This window comes from Diabrotica undecimpunctata, chromosome 2 (genome assembly GCF_040954645.1).
Source record: "Diabrotica undecimpunctata isolate CICGRU chromosome 2, icDiaUnde3, whole genome shotgun sequence".
NCBI lineage: Eukaryota > Metazoa > Arthropoda > Insecta > Coleoptera > Chrysomelidae > Diabrotica > Diabrotica undecimpunctata.
Window position 1 is genome coordinate 144,741,474 of NC_092804.1, and position 17,257 is coordinate 144,758,730.

Sequence of the window (17,257 nt, forward strand, 5' to 3'; positions counted from 1 at the left end):
TGGTGCTACAGCTCTAGTTAAGCCTTGACCTTCCCCAGTCTATTTCGCCAGTCGTTTCTGTTCATCGCCAACCGTTGCCAATTTGCCGCGCCGATTTTCCTTGCGTCCTCGTCCACACCTTATTTTGTTTATGATCAGTTTTAAATCATATTTGTGTACATAAATGTAATGTTTTTAAACTTTTTTTCCATAAGTTATTAGTACACGTCTGAACGAAGAAAATGAGCCCCGGATGATTGAGATCCATTCAGTCACATTATCTGGATCAGCCTTGTAAAGTAGCTCATTTTTCACAAAATCTTAGAAACAAATTAAATTTCGCAAAAACTGTATAACCGACATGGCCCATCTTTTGCACAGAAGTCAATCACGATAAGACCCTCAAGTTCAGGTACATTTAAACAAATTTTAATAAACATTAAAAAAGTTGTTAAGAATATTCAAAAAAGTGGTGTTGTTGTTCATTTTGCAATAACTTTTTTGCTTATCATTTGATTTTAATTTAGCATATCTCATTTTGTGTATCTTTATTTTCTTAAAAAGTTGTCTGTTGACGTCAAATATCTAAATAGGCAAGTTTTTAAGTTATGAGCAAAATAATGAGTTTGACGTTTTAATTGTTTATTTAAAAATATTTCCACTAAAAAATTGATGAATCCCTAGGTAAGGGTCTTTTTGTAAAATCTCATACTGCACATTATATCTATCAAACCCGTCTATAAATTTGGGACGAAAAAAGGTTTATTTTTTATTAACTTGATTGGTCTACGTAGTCAAAACATATAGCCACTCGGATCAACATATGTTGAAACAATTGATAACGAATATAAATTTATCAAGTAGTATGTACATCACTTGAATTTTTTCGATTGGTATCTTTAAATCCGAATTATCTTAACAGATAAATTTGACACATTTTAAGAGAGTAAGTTGATAAATTCGTTTTTTCGTTTTTTAAATATTCTAAATATTTTCTTCAAAACTAATCTTACTTATACTAAATGTACTTATTTGATTACTTTTAAGGGCAGAAACTGGACATGGATCGCACCTAACGGAACTATCAAAAATGAAATACCTAGATTATTTATATAAAAAGAATATTTTAAGACGTCAGCAATAAATAATGTAACAACTGATAGTGAGCATCGTAGGGCGAAAATAACTATTAACACAAAAGAAGAGAGAAAAATTAACTTTAAAAAACAACACGGATAGATGCCTTCAAAGTAAAAACAAATAGAGAGTGAGTGATATTAGTGAGTAAGTTCGAATCAGATCCTCCACATAATCAGGACCCAATTGACGACGTTAACGAAATCATAAATAAAAACTTTCTTGAATCTGGACTACAGTTCGCAAAGAAAACAAGAGCTAAATAAAACCAAATAAGCAACGAAACCTAATGAAGTAACTAAAGTAACTAACAACGAAAACTAATGAAGAAAAGAAGAGAAGTGCTAGCGGAAATTAAACACCACACTCACGAATACGTAGAACTAAATAAAACCATTAGAAAATGTAACATCAAAAAATGAAATGAGAACTTAATAGAGAACATCATAGAAAAAATAGAGGCTTAAAATGTCTAAGACCAACATTGGGCGTTAAGAAAATTATCGAAATTTAAAGACAACAATGAAGATAAAGACAAATATAAAATAACAAAAGTAGTTGAAAACTTCTATAAAACTTTGTACAGTTCACAAAGTCAGCCTAATGAATCAGCAAAAGTAAAAAAAAGTGGGATTAGAGGTACTACCAAATATCTTCTTCTTAAAGTGCCTATCCGTTCCGGATGTTGGCGATCATCACGGCTATATTTACTTTGTTTATTGCAGCGCGGAACAGTTCAGTGGTAGTCGTGTTATACCACTTTCGTAAATTTTGAAGCCAGGAAATGCGTCTTCTTCCCGGTCCTCTCTTACCATTTACCTTCCCTTGGAGAATCAGCTAGAGAAGGCCGTAACGTTCTTGATTTCTCATTACATGTCATAGATATTCCAACTTTTTAGTTTTGACGGTCATGAGAATTTTACATTCTTTCCCCATTCTACGCAGGACCTCCACATTAGTAACTCTGTCAACCCAGGATATACGTAAGATGCGCCTATAACACCACATTTCGAAAGCTTCGAGCCGAGTCATAGATGCAACAGTCAGTGTCCACGCTTCCATTCCGTAGAGCAGAACTGTGAATATGTAGCAGTTCAATAGACGGCATTTTGTTTTTAATGATATGTCTCGACTGTTGAAAATGGTTCTCATTCTAACGAATGCTGCTTTTGCTTTTATTATTCGCTGTTTAATTTCTGTTGAGTGGTCCCATTGGCTATTTAAATTGGTGCCTAGATATGTATATTGCTCGACTCTTTCGATATTCTGTTGGTTGATTGTAAGTTGAGCGTTTAGTATTGGTTTTTTACTAATTGTCATAAATTTGGTTTTCTTTATGTTAAGAGCTAGTCCGTATCTGCTGCTGACTTCTGTTATGCGATTTGTTAATATCTGTAAGTCATTCTACTACCAAATATAGCAGGACTTAAAATGGAAAGAGCTTTAAAAGAGCGAAAAAATAATCAAGCTCCAGGACACGACGGTATTATTGCCGAGCTTTTGAAAATAATCCCAATACTCACAGAGGTATTAATATATCTCCATAATAGCAAAATCCCTAAAGACCAGAATGAGAGTCTAGTAATACTGCTACACAAAAAAAAGAGGACAAATGTAACCTTAGGCATTATAGACCTATATCGTTCCTCAATCAAGTTTACAAACTGGTTATGAGAATTATTAGCAATCGGTTGACTTACAAAATGGATAATTACCAACCGGTCGAACAGGCTGGCTTCCTCAAAGGATGTGGTACATTAGACGATCTGCTGGCATTGAGAACATTATGTATGTATGTGTAGAGAGGTTAGGCTTCTAACTGTGTTCATTACCCACAGATCTTATTAATGAAATATTACTGACTTAAAATTAAATGTACTGTAATATACCTATTTTTAAGTATACTTGTGCGTATCAATTGTATTTTAGTGACTACCTCAAAAATTTTTAAGCTATTTATGCTAAATATTTTTTTTTATTTAAAGAGACGTAATCGCATCCACCCAAACCTCATTAGCAACATTCCTGTAACATTTGTAATAATATTAAATTTAACATTTGTAACAATCAATCATGTTTAATGTATGTTGTAATGTATGTACGAGGACAGCATGTCCTCCTAATAATGTGCCAGCAACATGTTGATAAACACCTAAAATAAATTTATTTAAAAATAAAATACTTCATACATTGGTAATAGCTTAATAGATACCGCAATAAACTTAGCAAAAATTGAATTCCTATTTGATTTGTATAAAATGTATGACAAATGTAATAAGTAGTAATAAATATAATTGGAAATGAGGTACAACTATCTCGGGAGATGATGTTCGAAAGGAGCTGGAAACTACGTTCACAATTAAAAAAAATAGTTAGATAAAGCCAATTCTGACGGCATATCTAGAACAAAATCTGATGAGAAAGTTTTCAGAAATTTGTATTGTGTAAACGAATTTAGATTTGAAAGTTAAAATGTCTAATAAAATATTGCTCATTACATTTGTGGTTAAACCCAAAAAGATATAATAATTAAAACCATAAATTATTATTTCTAATTAGAACATCATTGTTATTTATTGCACATATTTTTCAATAAATAATTTGATCTGGATTTAGATGGTGGTTAAATACTACAGGTAAGCGACAGCACTTGAATCCAAGAAAATCAAGGCAAGGATAGCAACTGGGAAAAGGTGATTCTTCAAACTAAATAAAGTATTTAAAATGCGGTTATTGAATAGAACATTAAAAATCAAAGTTTCCAAAGAGGTAATAAGAGATGTGACATTCTATAGGGTAGAAACATACAAGGAAGAGTGAAGATCAAGTACTTAGATAGGAAAGAACGATTTTAGGAAAGATCTATGGAACTGTTTGTATGCAAAGAGTGTTCCGTCTAAGAAGTATGAACGAAGTGGCTAGGATTTAGAAAGAATCTGACCTGGTGATTAAGATCTAAGAAGTCAGATTAAGATAGACAGACTCTGGATAAAATTCACAAGTACGGTTAGTTGATAAACCCTACCAAGAGATTCTAAAAGGCAGAAGACATCGAAAAACTCAAGAATGATCTGCTTTGAGTCAGATAATTAATCAGACCCGGGTCCATAAAATATTTTTTAATTTTAAAACCAAAATATTTTTTTATTTAAAACAAAATATGCCTCAAACGTACGCGCTCGCAGCTACTATGATTTGAATAATGTAACTGCAGTTGAAGAAAAATTAGTAAAAATCAAAGACAGAAGACAGTCACATTCAGAAACTCACCAAATAAACAGGTAATTTTAGCAGTTATCAGATATCAGACGTACTTAGAGCTAATTGCACTTTACAAATTCTTAATATTGTTCTGAAGCTATTTTCTGGTGGCATTTTAAAGTAATTACTATTTAAATGGGAATAAGCCACAATTAAAGGTTAAAGTACGTTTATTGACGTTTTAATTTCCACTTCGGAAATCGTTCTCAAAATACAAACATTAGTAATTTACTATGGAACATTTCTTATTCTGATTACAAGAATGGTAAAAGTCTCAATACTGACGAAAATGAGATACGCCGCCTGGTTGCCCTGCACATTGTAATGGGAATTATTAATTTTTCGATGCTAAGACTTCCCCCCGTACACAATTCCGTTTTATTAAAGATATCGGTATGTCTCGAAACCGATTTGAAAGTTTACGTAATCATTTACATATCTCAGATGTCAACACCGACAAGAATACCAATGATAAACTTTGGAAAGCGAGGAAAAGAATTACCAGCTTTGAAAAACGTTGCGAAGAATTAATGCTTGAAGAAAATAACTGCATAGATGAGACAATTATACCATTCAAGGGGCAATTTTCTCGAAAACAGTATATTAGAGGCAAACCAAATCCTTGGGGCATAAAATTCTTTAATTTTTGTGGTGAATCAGGAATAATATACCGATCGGTAGTTTATCAAGGCGCAACTACATTACCTGTGTCTGTAGAAATGAACCACAATGCTACAACTTCACTTGTTCTGTATTTATCACAGATTGCCAGATAATTCTGGATATAAGCTCTACTTTGATAATTATTTCAATTCAATGGAATTACTAAAATTACTTCACACGAGATTAAGAGGAGAATGGGAATGAACTCCGACATAATAGACTACATCGAAAAGAAGAGGTTAACCTGGTACGGACATGTCAGAAGAGCAGACCAAAATCGGTGGATAAATAGAATAACAGAGTGGAGCCCGATAGGAAGAAGAAAGAGAGGCAGATCCCGAAGATCTTTCAGAGATGAAGTGGACGAAGCAATGAGTAGAAGAAACCTACAGGAAGGGGACTGGCTAAACAGGAAAAATTGGAGAAAACGGTTGAGTGAAGGAATACAGTGAAAACTGTGGAAATCCTTTTATATATATATATATATATATATATATATATATATATATATATATATATATATACTTCACACGAGAGAAATATTTGCTGCTGGAACTATTAGACAAAATCGCATGGGAAACTGTACACTTCGTTCCGAAAAAGAACTGAAACTATCAGGAAGAGGAAGTTCAGACTAGAAAATTACTTCCGATCAAAATACTGTTGCAGTTAGATGGTACAATAACAACGTCGTAAATATGGCCCCAAATTTTATAGGCTTAGAACCTACTGATACTGTCAAACGTTGGGATAAAAAAACAAAAACATATGTAAAAGTTGAACGTCCAGCAGTAATTAAACTTTACAATCAAAGTATGGGCAGCGTGGATCAAAATGATTTCCTTGTATCACTTTATAGAACGTTTATTAGAAGTAAGAAGTGGGCTCTACGGGTAATGTTTTACTATTTCAATGTGGCAGTGTGCAACTCATGGTTGGAGTATCGTCATGACAATCAACTTAAACCTAAAAATAAGAAAATAGATTTATTGGAATTCACGATTTACGTTGCAGAAGCTTTAGCTTTCTCTAAAGCTAAACTGAGAACACCGAAAAGAGGTCGTCCTTTAAATCAGTCACCTGGAAGTTATCCTAGAGATTCTCCTGGAAGTTCTCCTTTTACGTTTGTAAAGGATTAACCTTCCTAATGAATGAAACAGCAACAACCTGTCAGCTAAGTGAGATATGATGAAATTTCTCACTGGCCAATTCCTACAAAAGGTCACGAACAGCATTGCGGTTTTCAAGGATGCAGCGGAAGATCACGTACGATGTATGAAAAGTGTAACGTCTTTCTGTGCTTGTTGAAATTGTTTCAAAAGTTATCATACAAGACGTCAATAAAACATATATTTTTATACATACTTTTTCTGTAATAAAATATTATATATATAATTTTATGTTTATTTATGCCTCAATAACCTCTTGGTGGCAGTTGCCACCAATTTGTAAAACGAAAAGTGGGGGGTCAAAAATTTTATAAAAAGTATTTTCAGTATTATTTAGGTGTCCAATTAAGGAAAATATCAACAGAAAAATTTTATCTTTGAAAAAAAAAATTCAGGGCTGAAAGGGTTAAGTAAACATTATCCTTTTACCTGAACAAAAATTCCAAGAAATTTTCTAATCTCTTATAAACACTGGCTTTACGTACCTAGAAATTTGTAATTCTGAGTTCCAAGTACAAATGCAATTAAGTGATTAAATTTAAATAGGTACACAAAATTATGCTTAAAATTTTATTTACCAATCGTTAACAACTCAAAATTGAAATATGTACCTGTGTCCAATATCAAATCTTCATAATTCATATCCGAAATTGGACAGTATAATTTTATCACCCAGTAGACCGAATGAATCTATTTGTTATTAAATACACACACGTAGTTAATTAGGTTACATACACATTTGGTCAATTATAAATAATAATTTGGACATCAGTCAAAAGTACTGACAAAGTTAAACAATTTACATAAATTAAATACACATATCACGCTAGGTACGCGAAAAATATTGACCCAAATAGAATTTATATAAAACTAATATCTCTTGACTAGAGAAGCATTCAATCAATATTCACTCAACGAGCATATAGTCTTCAACGATCAACTTCATCAGTCTCTACTCAAAGTAATCCCGGGTCTACACCCATAGTGTACGTCTCAACAATAAACTCTGCTACTATTATTTGGTGTTTCCATTACAACAGAACGAACATCTTCACTGAGCCAACGAAGGGAATTTGTTCAACCTGTCTACACCTACTTTGTATCATTTAGTAAAGTACCTGTAAACTTTGAATATAATTTAAAATTGAAACTAATGTAACGAAAGACTAAGGGTGACTATTCGTTACAGCATTAAGGTAGTAGTCATTTTGTGCTTGATATCGGTCCAGTCTCTTAATCTGGGGAAGTACATCCTAATTATCTTGCAACGGATAGTACTAGGAGGTAGTTCCTAGGAATTTCTTCAGTTTAGAATAACTTGTTTAAAATGCATATAAATAATACCATTACTTTATTGAATTTTAAAAATGTTATTTAAATTTTAAATGTTATTGGCAGTTTTTTACTAGCTATTTTTTTGTAATTTTTATTATTATCGTCCGGACATCACAATAATATTTTTTATTTAAATTTTATTAATTTTATTTAAAAAACGAAGATTAAAAAACGTATCTACTTTTTTTCTTCCAATTGGATCAACGTATGTATAGACAATTGATAACGAATATAAATAGATCAAGTGGCATTTATAAACATCATTTGAATTTTTCGATTGGTATCTTCAAAATGTGAATTACCTTAAAAGTATTCTAACAGATAAGTTTTAGATTGACTATTTTAACTTTTATTATGTTAGTTAATGAACTTAGTTGAACATATTTAACGATGAAATGGAAGAAAAATAATATCCAATGAAACAGGAATACAATATATACAAGATATAAAAAGGTTCTGAAACTGTTTTCTTGTGGCATATCAACTTAAATGTTAAGTTTATATGAAGTTAAGCTACAAATGATTCTAGTAAACATTACATGTTTAAATAACGTTTCACGTTTCGATTTCCACTCCGGAAATCGTTTAAAAAAAAATTATTTTAAAAAACTCTGTAAAATGTATAACTAAGTTTTTAGTAAGTTATAGTGTTTTAGAATTGATGGTTGAATTGGCCTCGATCCTGTAGGCAGTAGTCTTCTGTTGGTGGACAAAAATCTGAGGGTAATATTTTTACCCTCGGAATATCAAATTTTGACTGTTTGGTGTGTTTTATTAGTTTGTATAATGTGTGTTTAACGTGATTAAATTTTTATGTATTGTGTGTTGCATATTTATTGTGTATATAGTAGTTGTAGATGATGTCTTCGACTTCCTTTAATCCCCTTATGTTGGTATGTTCTTATTCAGTATTTGGTATTCAGTAGTTGGTATGACATATTCTTTTAGTATTGGCAACCAAAGCGTGCTACATTCTACTGATAAGTTTACTACACATTTTTCTTACGCGTTAAGTAGAATGAGAACTGATTCTTTGATTTTTCTCTTTTCCATGTATGTTTCTTTCATGATTATTGATGCATCTTTCTATTGTATTCTGTGCTCGTTATCCCAGAAATGTTTGCATATCTGAGATCTGTCGAAGTCTCCGTTCTTAATGTATATTTCATACTAGTTTATTCTGACACTTAGTGGTCTTGCTGTTTGTCCCACATAAAAATTGTAGCATTAACGGGGTATTTTATAAGTACAGTTCTTTGATCTTTCTTGTGTGTTGTTGGGTATAGGTTTAGACAGGATAGATCTCAGAGTGTTGGTTATTTTGGTTGTTGTTGTGATGTACTTACAGTTGAGTCCATGGTCCATTACCTGTGCGTCATTATTACCTGCGAGATAAATACATACTTTTTATCTAGCAACATTGTCTTCCACACATGAAACTAAAGACAAACCAGCCACCGCCTGTTATTAAGTAAAGCTACATGTTATTTTTAGAAACGCTCTAGACTCAGTATCCACTGGTTGGATTTTTTGCTGTTTTTTTGTCATGTTTTTGCACTGACAAATTATTTATATTAATTTATAGAAACAGTTATTTTCACAACTAATTTTATATTGAAATTTGAAAATTTATGGTACCTAATTGTATTATATTTTGCCATAGAAAAATAAATAAGAAAATATTTTATTGATTTTTTTTTATTATGCCTGGAAAAACTCTTATCTCAGAAGCACAAGAACTCGTTTTAAATTTAATCTAGTACCGTTAAATGGGAAAACATTGACCCTTTGCGGACAACTTTGGTCCAAGTACGGAAAAAAGATTAATTTCAAAATAGCGCCAATAAAGTAAACAACAATTCTATGGTGTAAAATCCGGTCGATAGAGAGAATTTCTGTACTTCCATTAAAAGTAGACCCGGGCCAATTTTACCCCAACGAGTAGCAACAAATATTTTACATTCATGTATTTTTTTTTTTCAGGATGGTTAATAATGCCTCGACACCCAAAAAAGCTCCTTGGGTCAAGACCCTATGCAAGTTATACGTCTGAAAAACTGGAAGAATGCTTACAAAAAAGTAGATAAGACCTCACTTCAGCCCACTTTTTTCCCCAGATTCTGCGGAGTCTTGCGGAAAAAGTGGTCAGGCTTTTGATTTTGTTTTTTATCAGGGTAAATCTACAGAACTGAATGCAGATAATAAAACAAAACATGGATTAGCGGCATCTATCGTTCTTCAACTAGCCGAAAGAATTTCCACCAGTGAAGGCCACAAATTATATTATGACAATTATTTCTCATCCTATGAACTACTTGAAATATTATTGGCCAAAAAATATACGCTGGAGGGACTATTCGAATAGATAGATTTTACAAACCTCCTGTGTTACCAGACAATGAAATGCTGAAACTACCGAGAGGTTCCGTAGATGAAGTCGTCAATAAAGAAAAAAATGTGGTGCTAGTCAAATGGTTAGATACAAAGACTGTGAAATTAGCCTCCAATTATGTTGGTGCAGGTAATTTAGACATAGAAGATGGGACAAAAAAGGCTCTTGTTACATAGATGTTAACCGACCTGAAATTGTCAAAGATTATAATTATGGAATGGGCGGAGTTGATCTAATGGACCAGATGATTAATTATTATCGAATATTTATTAGATCGCGAAAGTGGACATTGCATGTTATCATGCACATGATAGACTTCGCTCTCACCAACAGCTGGCTGGAATACAGGAAGGACTGCGACAAATGTAATACAACCAATAAGGATTGAATGAAATTTCTAGACTTCAGAGTCAGAGTTGCCGAAAGCCTAATAAATATGGGCAATTCAGTAAGTAGAAAACGAGTAAGATCAGCATCTTCATCTCCTAAGCCTTCTATTTCAACATTTAAAAGACGAGGAGAGACGAGACCATTTTTGGAAATACAAACGGACAATTTTGGTCACATACCGAAGTTTGATTCTAAGAAGGAGGCTACTAGGTGTAAAAGCACAGATTGTAATGGACATTCTGTACAAATGTCATGTCATGTGTTCTGTACAAAATGTAAAATACATCTGTGTTTAATTAAGGCTAGAAACTGTTTTGCAGCTTTTCATGAACAATAAATATTTAATAATAATTACTTTGTAGTAAATATATTTTTAGTGTTGAGTTTATATTTAAGACCATATGTACATACATATGTACAATAAAAAAATTTTTTTTTAAAAAGCGTACACAAGTTTTTTTCATTTTATCTTACTAATTGAAGACTTTTGAAATATAAAAACACATAAGATTTTTTTTTTGAAAATAAGTCAGGTCTCAAAGGGTTAAAAACGTACCTTACTGCAATGATCTGAAAGGCTGTAGAATCGTACACAGGTCACTGATTTGTAAATCTTCGCAGCTGTCGCGAGAAAATAAGTCTAGTTGCTTTTAGGGAAAGTATTAAGGGTGAAAGAGAAAACTAAGGCTGAGGAGTAAAAACTTCCGTATGTCTGGCAGTGAAGAGGTTACCAAGGGGATGTTCTAATAAACCACTATAATGTATATAGCTGATCGTTAAGACGATAACTGAATCAACCACGAACTGAATTTGTAGAACTTCACCGTGACAAAATCACGACGTATCGTTTGTATAAACGTACTCATTGACACAATAGGAGAAGGTAAAAAAACCGATCACGATATAGTCGTTCCATACTACGTTTTAATTTAAAATAATTCTTTGCAATCCTCCTTTATGTATTCGTTTCTTGGTCTCTATCTTAGGTTTCGTATATAACTTGTATTTTTATTATTTTCTTTGATAGTACGCGCTCCAATTGCGTAGGTCTTGTAATTGACAGATGAAAAGACTATATTCACAGGGTTGCCAGGTGAAAATTTTTGTTCTCCCTAGATTGAACATTAAAATATCCCTAGAAATCCCTAGATTGGAATAAATGTATATATGGTTGCCTAATTCTGAATAAAATGATGGGATGTATTGATGGTTGCCTAATGTAATAACATGGATATAAAAAAATAATTGTTGTTTTATACCTTTATTTCAAAAACATTAAATTTTTATACGGTACAATAGCGATGATTTGAATAACTTTAACAAAAACAGAATAACGTACTTATTTTTGGCTTTGAATATTCTATTTATTATATTCTTATGTATTATTCACTTAATCTAATTAATACAAAATACAACTTCGAAGAGAAATGAGAAGGTGAAGCATAGAATTTTATTTATATATTTCCACGAATCCTGTAATTCACCCGATTCCTACTGTAAATCCCCTAATTATTTATTTTATAAAACTTAAGATTTTTGTAAATCCCCTAATTCCTGCTCCAGAATTTGCTTCTCCTTTCTGAAAATATATAGGAATCTATTTTTAGCAGAAATCTATTTGGTAGCATAAAATGAAGATTCCCAGAACGTGGACAGTTAGCGACATCTGATAATAAAATCCTCAATACAAGTAGTTTACTGGTAGCTTAATTATTTGTAATGAAAGATCGCTTATTTAATACTGTTAATACAAAGTGGTTTTAAACCTGAATTAAAGAAAATGTTATTACAATAGGCCTATGTAGGTAAATATTTGAGCCGGTCAAAAATCCCTAGATTATACACTAAATATCAAAAAAATCCCTTTGTCCTTTTTATACTGAAATATCCCTAGATTCGGGATAAATCCCTAGACCTGGCAGCCCTTATTCACGTAAAAGAGGAATAGACGCTATCTTCACGTTGCGTAAAAGAAGAAGAATTGACAAAGAGAAGAAGACGAATTGGCGTCAGGTAAAAGAAGAAGAATTGACGCAATCATCACGTTGCGTAAAAGAAGAAGAATTGACAAAGAGAAGAAGACTAATTGACGCCGCCTTCACCCCGCGGTAACGTGAAATCTGGGTCAGGGGTCTGGGGAAATTTGCCATATTCTCCATAAGGCGAGAGCGGTTTTTCCCCAGAATTTGGGGAAAAAAGTGGGCTGAAGTGAGGTCTTATCTACTCAAGAAATTAGATCAGGTCGGATGTCTCAACGAATTGCTGCAGCAACTTATGGGATTCCTAGGTCTACAATCAAAAATACATTAAAGGGCATAGTCAAAAAATATTGGCCGATCTCGATTTTTTCGCTGCTTTTGAACAACATCTCATCAAGTTGGCAGATTTCGGTTTTCCTGTAGTTGCAATGGACTTTCGGATGGCTGCTAAAACTTACTTAGACAAAAAAGGATCCCGTATTTCATTGTTCAAAGATAATCTGCCTGGTTATGAGTGGACAAAATCTTACTTGATATATCATAGAAACTTAGCTCTACAAATTAGTTCCAATGTCAAGAGAGTTCGAGCAGAAGTTTCTGAAGCTGAATTAAATGACTATATCGAAAACTTAGGAGTCGCTATAGAAAACATTTCACCCTCTCGAATATGGAATTACGATGAGACCAACCTAAGTGACGACCTAGGAAACAAAAAAGATATTTGTAAAAGAGGAGCTAAGTATGTTAAAAAATATGCAATTTTAGTAAAAGTGCCACTTCTGTTATGTTTTGTAACAATGCAGAAGGAAAATGTCTTGCTCCTTATGTTGTATACAAGGCAGAGCTCTCTGGACTACTTGGGCAGAAAAAGGGATCTGTTATTTGAATAGGTGACAACCTCCGTCGCATATCAGTTCTTCAACTGTGTGAGCAGAATAATATAAGATTCGTGTGTTTACCGCCAATCACAACCCACATCACCCAACCATTGGACGTGTCATTTTTTGCTCCGTTAAAAAGAGCTTGGCGAAATATTTTAACTAAATATATTATTTTTAAAGTGGAAAGAGTCAAAAGCTGATTCCAGATTTTCAACCATTCCCAAAGATTTATTTCCATCCTTACTTAAAGAACTAATTCGAAATATAAAAATAGATAAAAGCCAGAATCTAATTTCTGATTTTAAAAATTGTGGGATTTATCCTTTAAATAAGCAAATGTTTCTTGATCGCCTACGAAAAAATTTGACTGAAGTGAATAAAGATATGATAAGTTCAGCTTTCTTAGAACAGATAAACAGAGACAAAACGTGCAGAATATTTGGGAACTGAGAATAGGACCAAGCAGAGAAGAAAAAGATTGAAGGTTCCTGCTGAGAAAAGCATAAGTTCCAGTGACCTGATAAGTCCAGATCCCATGCCTAAATCTTCAAAACAAATATCTGCTAAGCCAAAAGAGACTTGTCTTAAAGCACTTCTGAGAGCTCCTTAAATGAGAATGATTTAAAATCTGATAATATCAGCCAATCATTTTTTGATCTGCTTGAAGACGAGGATAATGAGGTTATTAAAAATCCTGAGAATGAGAGACCAAGTCGTGTGAATTTAAACATACGCGATGTTGTGTTGGTAACGTTTAATTACAACCAATATCCTGGAAAAATCATCAAGATTTCAGAAGGACCCACAGTAGACTGTATGGAAAAAGGAATTAAATTTTGGAGGTGGCCAGAAAAAGAAGACGAATTTTTGTACACGTGGGAAGACGTCATTATGAAAATTAATGAGCCAAAAATGGTGTCTAAGAGAAATCCATCGAGTTAGAATCTATGGAGAAGCTATGAGCATATTAACGTGTGTATTAAAAACGGCGTAGGTAGGCGTGGCTAACTGTGATAACAATATGGCGGTGGTATCATGGCCGGACTCAATAATATTAAAACTACTATAAAAATGTGACTAGTTATTCAGAAGATTTAATCATAATCTAAAAAAGTGCAATACATTTTAAATAAACTATGATTTATTTATCCCGCGGTAAAACCTAAAAACACGATATATTATACATAAAGATAAATTAATACAGTCAAATACTATTAATTTATTCTCTGAAGTACGGGCCATTACTTTGTTTACATATTTGTATACTAACCTGTAGAACGTTATTCCTGAAGATTTTTTATTAACATTGCTTCTGCCACTGCAACTACGTTGAGAACAAGAAACCATTATTATGCACTATCACAATATATTATTACAGTTTCTATAAAAGTATTATAAAACTAAAAATATTCGAAAAACAACAAACGTAAATAAACATATACGATCTGTCAAAAGTGTCAAAACAATATGGCCGAAGTGAGGTCGTTTTTAGTCACGTGATGCCCTCTCCATAGACTCTAACTCGATGGAGAAATCAGTACAAAGTGTCAGAAATTGACAATTTTGTTGAAAAATAAGTGTAACTTTTAGTGTAGATGAAGGATATTTTTTGCAAAGCATTAGGTTAAAAGATGTTTTGAACTTTTGTACCTATGTAACATTGAGAATTTGTTTAAGTTCTTGGAAATGTATTGATTATTTGCAATAGATTTCATTAAAATAATTTTTTATTGTAAAGTTTGCATTTTTTCAGTTAATTATCTACTTGAAATACCGCCAGTATATTTTTTTCAGCTTCCATTTACCTGCAATCAAATTAACCCACTATGTTTCAGTGTAACATTAACTAAGGACCTAATTAACGTGTGCGTGACAATGTTTACCCCATTCAAAGTAACTTTGACCCACTTGAAAAAAAATTTTTTTTTGACAAATAATTTATTATACAAACTAAAGTACAAAATCTATGGGAACATCCACTATGATGCATAAATAAAAATTACGTACCATAGGGATTACCAGGTGCTTTATTACAAGCCAAATATTACCAAAAAAATAATAAAATTGGGCCAATGTTTATCCATTTGACGGTACTTCTTCTTCTTCTTCTTCTTCTAATGGCGCTACAACCCTTTGTGAGTCTTGACCTGCTTAACAATGTTCTTCCATTCTGCCCTATCGGATACTTTCCTTCGCCACTGCCTGATGTTCATGGTTTTAAGATCCCTCTCTACGTCGTCTATTCATCTTTTACGGGGCCTTCCTCTTGTTCTGTTTCCTTGGGGCTTCCATCTCTGGACTACTTTTACAGCTCGATTATCTGGCATTCTTTCTAGGTCAAGCCAGTTTAGTCTTTGTGATTTTACAAATCTGACAATATCTGCGCTCTGCATTAGTTCATCCAGCTCGTGGTTCATTTTAATTCTCCACGAACTATCGCCGTATTGGGTTGGTCCAAATATCTTCCTTAGTATTTTGCGCTCAAATATTCTCAGTTGATTTTCATCAGTGGTTGAGAGGGTCCACGTTTCACATCCATATGTGACCACTGGTCTAATTTTTGACGGTACTATGAATTAGAAAAAAGGAGTGGGGACCGTTGGAACCGGTGCCATCTGTTAAGATGTACAAAAACTACAATTTTCACAAAAAGTAAAAAATGTGCACTATTATAACGCTTTAATGATAACAAGCATATATAATACATATTAATATTATATATTAACTTTATTACGTAACAAAATATTTATAATTAGGAACTTTTTTTTTGGGTGTTGTTCAATTTCAATTGAAAATATTGATATTTTAACTTCGTCTTAAAGGGTAGCTTCTTCTTCTAATGGCGCTACAACGCTTTGTATGTCTTGGCATGCTTAACAACGTTCTTCCATTCTGCCCTGTCCGATACTTTTATTCGCCACTGCCTGATGTTCGTGGTTTTAAGATCTTCCTCTACATCGTCTATCCTCCTTGTATTACCTTTTAGAGGCTAGTAGCTGCAATTAAATTGGTGAGAAAATAGTATACAATATACGAAAAAGAAAAGAAAAAAATCCTGTTTTCTTTTTCGAGAAAAAGCAGACCTCGTTTAAAAACGAAAACTACTGATTTACCTGAGGGCAATTCGAAATACAATATATAATATGTACCAGAATAGTAAGTAAACCAATTTTCTGTTAAGAATTACGAGTAGGACTTAACATGTTATAGTAATCCATTAAAATAAATAACTTTTTAAAGAGAAACATGTAACCCGTGAAGAAAGATATTGTTATGTTAAAGAAATTGTTTCCACAAGTAAAACATCCTTGACTAGAATATTAAAAGATTTGGGCTTTAAATTTAAAAATATGATCGTCGAAGATTGAAAGAACTCAAATCGGGACACAACGAGCGTGTTTCTTATGTAAATACATGTAAAATAGAAATAGTACATATCAAAGAGAAGTTGTATTTTTAGACGAAACGTAGATTTTTTTCTATGGGAAATTAAATGATGTCGTGGCAGGATGACAACAGCAGAACTGTACGTAAACCAGGTGGTTGTGATGGAAAAAGATTTATTGTGGTTCATGGCGGTTCAGCAAAAGGTTTTATTTAAACCGCCAGTTTGTTATTTTGTTCCAAATCCTTGACTGCAGATTATAACGATGAAATGAATAGTACAATAATTACTAAATGGATAAGTAAACAATTACTTCCTAATTTAGAACAGACATCTTTGATTGTCATGAACAACGCACCCTACCGTGTTAATTATGAATAAACAACCTTCCGCTAAATGGTTAAAATCAGACATTATAGATTGGTTAAAGAAACACAATGTTAATTTTGATGAACATCAGTTAAAACCAGAATCGTTACAATTGGCTAAGATGAATCAACAAGAAAATATGTATATATATATATATATATATATATATATATATATATATATATATATATATATATATATATATATATATATATTCGGATAAATTTCCGCGGTCAGCTGAATGACAATTACTAAGTTCTCGGGAAGAACCGCGTTGAGAATTGAAAACTCGACGTTTCGGCACCTATTTTGGAGTC

General features: G+C 32.6%; 1 long non-coding RNA gene across 1 annotated transcript in view; it reads left to right on the plus strand.

Moving 5' to 3' along the window:
* Positions 1–17,257, plus strand: part of LOC140434997 (uncharacterized) — a 244,720-nt gene that overhangs the window by 48,761 nt on the left and 178,702 nt on the right. The window lies entirely within an intron of this gene.